Below are 5,656 nucleotides of genomic sequence, written 5' to 3'. Positions count from 1 at the left end.
TGGAAAAGATAGGGAAGTATTGTCTGACATTAGGGACCACACAAAGATTCTAATCCCACAAATTGGTGCTTCAGTTAGCAAAACAGCTGCAGTCAGATTAACTTCGGATGAGCTTCCGTGGGAGTCAGTGGAAGAAAATTCTGTGATTTGAGTGGTAAGGAAGGTGAAGGTTAGGGGAAGTTAATCACTTCTCAGAAGTGATCAAAGATACTCTTACGTGAAAGGGGTGAGGGGATGGTGACAGGCTAAGAAAAACCCAGAAGTAACATTTTGTTTATTTATATAATGTTTTATAGTTATTAGTCTTTTGGTCTTGTTTCTGGACCCATGCATTTGCCTTTCCACTTGGAATGCTTTTTAAAGCCGATCCCCATAGAGTTATCTCCTTTTTTTTTTTTTTTGATTTAGCAAATACTTCAAGCATCTCCTATATTTTGTTAGTTATCTCCTTCTTGTCCTCCAGATTTCAATGTCTCCTCCTCAGAGAGGGCTTACCTAACCAACCTCTCTCAGGTGATCCCTACTTCACTCCCTATCATATCAATTATTTCCTTCCTAAAACTCATCATTATTTGATATTACAGACATACCCCATTTTATTGTGCTTCACTTTGTTGTGCTTTGCAGATATTACATTTTTTACAAGTTGAAGATTTGTGGCAACCCTGCATTGAGCAAGTTTATTGGTGCCATTTTTCCAACAGCATTTGCTTACTTTGTGACTCTGTGTCACATTTTTGGTAATTCTCACCATATTTCGAACTTTTTCATTATTATTATATTTGTTATGGTGATCTGTGTTCAGTGATCTTTGCTGTTGTAATTGTTTTGAGGTGCCACCAACCGTGCTCATACAAGATGGCAACTTAATTGGTAAATGTGTGTGTTCTGACTATTCCACCAACAGGCTGTTCCCTCATCTCATTTCCTCTCCTTAGGCCTCCCTATTCTCTGAGATACAACAATATGGAAATTGGGCCAATTAATAACCCTGCAGTGGCCTCTAAGTGCTCAAGTGGAAGGAAGAATCGCATGTGTCTCACTTGAAATCAAAAGCTAGAAATGATTTAGCTTAGTGAGAAAGGCACATCAAAAGCTGAGATAGGGGGTGCCTGGGTGGCTCAGTTAAGCATCTGCCTTAGGCTCAGGTCATGACCTTGGGGTCCTGGGATCGAGCCAGCTTCTGGCTCTCAGCTCAGCGGTGAGTCTGCTTCTCCCTCTCCCTCTCCCTCTGTGATCTCTCTTGCTTTAACTCTCTCTCAAATAAATAAATAAAATCTTAAAAAAAAAAAAAAGCTGAGATAGGCCAAAAGCTAGATCTCTTGCATCAAACAGTTAGCCAAGTTGTGAGTACAAAGGAAAAGTTCTTGAAGGAAACTAAAAGTGCTATTTCAGTGAACACACAAATGATACAAAAGCAAAGCAGCCTTATTGTTGATATGGAGACCGTTTTAGTGGTCTGGACAGAAGATAAAACCAACTACAACATTCCCTTAAGCCAAAATCTAATCCACAGCAAGGCTCTAACACTCTTCAATTCTCTGAAGGCTGAGAAAGGTGAGGAAGCTGCAGAAGAAAAGTTCAAAGCAAGTAGTGGTTTGTTCAAAAGGTTTAAGGAAAACAGGTGTCTTCATAACATGAAAGTGCAGGGTGAAGCAGTGAGTGATGATGTAGAAGCTGAAGGAAGTTATCCACAAGATCTGGCTAAGATAATTCATGAAGGTGGCTACAGTAAACAACAGGTTTTAGATGAAATGGCCTTATATTGGAAGAAGATGCCATCTAGGATTTTCATAGTATAGAGAAGAAGTTAATGCCTGGCTTCAAAGCTTCAAAGGACAGGCTGACTTTTGTGCTAGAGGCTGCAGCTGGTGACTTTAAGTTGAAGCCAGTGCTCACTGACCATTCTAAAAATCCTGGGGCCCTTAAGAATTATGCTAAATTGGTACACCTGGGTGGCTCAGTCAGTTAAGCATCTGCCTTCAGCTCAGCTCATGATCCCAGGGTCCTGGGATCGAGTCCCACTGAGCAGGGAGCGTGCTTCTCCCTCTGCCTGCTGCTCTGCCTACTTGTGCTCTCTCTCTGTCTCTCTCTCTGTGTCAAGTAAATAAAATAAAATCTTTTTTTTTAAAGATTTTATTTATTTATTTGAGAGAGAGAGAATGAGAGAGAGCACATGAGAGGGGGGAGGGTCAGAGGGAGAAGCAGACTCCCTGCCTAGCAGGGAGCCCGATGCGGGACTCGATCCAGGGACTCCAGGATCATGACCTGAGCCGAAGGCAGTCGCTTAACCAACTGAGCCACCCAGGCGCCCAAATAAAATAAAATCTTTAAAAAAAACCAATTATGCTAAATTTACTCTGTGCTCTATGAATGGAACAACAAACCTGGATGACAGCACATCTATTTACAAGATTTATTGAATATTTATTTTATTTTTTTTAATATTTACTTATTTATTTATTTGTCAGAGCGAGAGAGCACAAGCTCTCTGGGATCAGGACCCTGGGATCATGACCTGAGCCGAAGGCAGACGCTTAACCAAGTGAGCCACCCAGGCATCCCAATTTATTGAATATTTAAAGCCCACCATTGAGACCTACTGCTCAGAAAAAAGATTTCTTTCAAAATATTATTGCTCATTGACAAGGCACCTACCTGATCACCCAGGAGCTCTGATGGAGATATACAAGATTAATGTTGTTTTCATGCCTGCTAACACAGCATCCTTCTGCAGCCCATGGATCAAGGAGTAATTTTGACTTTCAAGTCTTATTATTTAAAAAATACATTTCATAAGACTGTAACTGCTATAGATAGTGATTCCTCTGCTTTGATAGATCTGGGCAAATTAATAACCTGGAAAGGATTAACCATTTTAGATGCCATTAAGAACATTTGTGATTCATGGGAAGAGGTCACAATATCAACATTAACAGGGCTTTGAAAGAAGTTGGCTCCAACCCTCAGGGTTTGAGGGGTTCAAGACTTCAGTGGAGGAAGTAACTGCAGATGTGGTGGAAATAGAAAAAGAATAAGAAGTGGAGCTGAAGGTGTGACTGAATTGCTGCAATCCCGTGATAAAACTTACATGGATGAGGAGTTGCTTCTTACAAATGAGTAAAGAGAGAGATTACTTGAGATGGAAACTACTCCTGGTGAAGATGATCTGAAGATTGTTGAAATGACAACAAAGAACTTAGAATATCACGTGAACTTGGTTGATAAAGCAGTGGCAGGGTTTGAGAGGATTGACTCCGATTTTGAAAGTTCTACTGTGAGTAAAATGCTATCAAAAAGCACTGCATGCTACAGAGAAATTGTGAAAGGAAGAATCAATTATTTTGGCAAACTTCATTGTTGTCTTATTTTAAGAAACTGCCACAATCACCCCAACCTTCAGGAACCACCACCCTGATCAGTTAGCAGCTATCAACATCAAGGCAAGACCCTCCACTAGCAAAAAGATCAGGACTAACCGAAAGCTCACATGATGGTTAGCATCCTTTTAGCAACAAAATGTCTTTTAATTACTGTATGTACATGTTTTTTTTAGATACAACACACACTTAATAGACTACAGTATAGTTATGTTACACTATGGTTGAAACCAAAAAATTCATTTGACTTACTCTGAGATACTCATTTATCATGGTAGACTGGAACCAAACCTTCAATATTCCCATGGTATGCCTGTATCTTGTTTGTTTACTTGTTTTGGTTTGAGTTATACAACCATAATGTAAGCTCCATGAAAATATCCCATCTATCTTGTTCACTGCTGCATCTTCAGTGCCTAGAATGGTGCCTGCAGAGCAGCGGATCTTCAATCAATATGTGCTGAACAATAATATATGAATAAATGAGTAGAGTGTAAGGACTGGGAGAGCTAGCCAAGGAAAGCTAAGTAGAATTGGAATGGTATGCATATGGCTAGAAAGAACAGAAATGATCAGGAGAGGAAATTGGGACCAGTAACCAATCTTCTGAGAAGGGGAATTAGAAAGTGAAAATAAAAGAACAACCATATTTTGTCTGATACCTTCCAGTTTTCATCATAGTCAATAAACTTTTGGTAAGTACTTCCTGTGTACTAAGAGCTACAGATACAAAGGTGAATGAACTAATAGGTTGAAGACGAGGGGGAGAGGCTCTTCTTTGAGTTTTCAAACCATTTCCTTGAATTCACCACCTGATACGGAGACACAGAAGAAACAGCTACATGAAAATGGGGCAGAGTTTATCAGGAGTGTTATGGAATTCAGTAAGGGAACATTCAGGGGAAACTACAGAGGAGATGGCATATGATTTGCACCTTGAAGATAAGTAAAGAACTCATCAGGCAGAAAGAAAAAGGGTATTCCAGACAAGGAAACAGCATGAGCAAAGGTGTGGAGGCGTAAAAGTACTTGTTATGCCTGGAAAACAGCAGGCAGACCAAATTGTTCCCTGAGATGAGAACAGAGTGTACATGGTAAAATGGCTAGAGATAAGGCTAGAAACATGGATGAAATGTGAAGGGCTGTCTTATTATGGGCCATGCTAAAGAATATGGATTTAGTCATATCAGAACAACCCCGATTCAGTAGTGATCTTACGTGACCCCTGATGAGTGGTGGTGTGTTAGCAAGTTCTCTCCATCTATGACAAAAATTAATCAAAGGATTCTTGGCTTGATGCCCAGAGGTCTCAATGCACCTCACAGGTGTAGCCTCAATACAGTCCAGCTGAGGGTCTGGGAGAAGTGCTAGGCCAGGATATTGGGCCCCCAACTCTGACCCAAGGTCAGGGTGATATGGTTTTGTCCCACCAAGGGTCTCACACACAGCTAGGCCCAGGCTACTCCCCACCTCCCTCGAACTATAAGGGCTCCAGGTAGCTAAGGCAGGGGTAGCTGTCAATGGACAGACTAGGGTGAGATAAGCAAGACATGCATCAAAGGTATAAGATTTAAGGGGATGTTGGGGTGCCTGGCTGGCTCAGTTGGTGGAACACATGACTTTTGATCTCAGGGTTATGAGCTTGAGCCCCACATTGGGTGTAGAGATTACTTAAAAATAAAAAAATCTTTAAAATTTAAGGGGGTGCCAAAAATCTTAGTAATCAAAATAATAATATTTAAATGAATTATTAAGATAAAAATTTATGCAAAAGAAATCAATGATCAGGGAGGCTCTCTTCTATTATTCCATTATCCAGCTCATTATTCAAGGTTTAGATGTGATCTTGGGGTAATTCTTTCATGGGTTCTTCAAACTCTTTCCTCAGATCAGGAAATGAGAAGGCCTAAACCAGACCACCTCCCAGGAATTGGAACCTAGTAGTACCAGCGCGGCCCTCCCCAGTTAATCTGGGACATAGCAGAAGATGGCAGAGCCATTTGCTGCTTACTTCCAACCTGAAACACTCCTCAGTGGCTGGTATGGTATCAGCATGGATCTCCACCACCGGTTTGGCCTATTACCTCTTCCTGGAGATGCCCCACACTCTGGGAACAAGGTATGAGATAGGCTGTTTTTCAGTGTTTGACGGGCTAACCTGCTTGAGGAATTAATGGTCTTATTTTCTGTGATATCAGCCAATTTTTTCTTTGTGAAAGAATGAATCATTCCTACCTTTCTCTACACTTCCCACCCCAAAAGAGTGACCAGGGCCT

General features: G+C 40.9%; 1 pseudogene; it reads left to right on the top strand.

The window, feature by feature from the left end:
* Positions 1–966: 966 nt before the first annotated feature.
* On the top strand, positions 967–3,501 carry LOC118011050 (annotated as a pseudogene).
* The last annotated feature ends 2,155 nt before the right edge of the window (positions 3,502–5,656 follow it).

The sequence above is a fragment of the Mirounga leonina genome, unplaced genomic scaffold (genome assembly GCF_011800145.1).
Source record: "Mirounga leonina isolate KUSES-001 unplaced genomic scaffold, KU_Mleo_1.0 Mir_150, whole genome shotgun sequence".
In the NCBI taxonomy this organism is placed as follows: domain Eukaryota; kingdom Metazoa; phylum Chordata; class Mammalia; order Carnivora; family Phocidae; genus Mirounga; species Mirounga leonina.
Note: the sequence above shows the minus strand (reverse complement) of the source record. Positions and strands in the feature narration are given on the sequence as shown.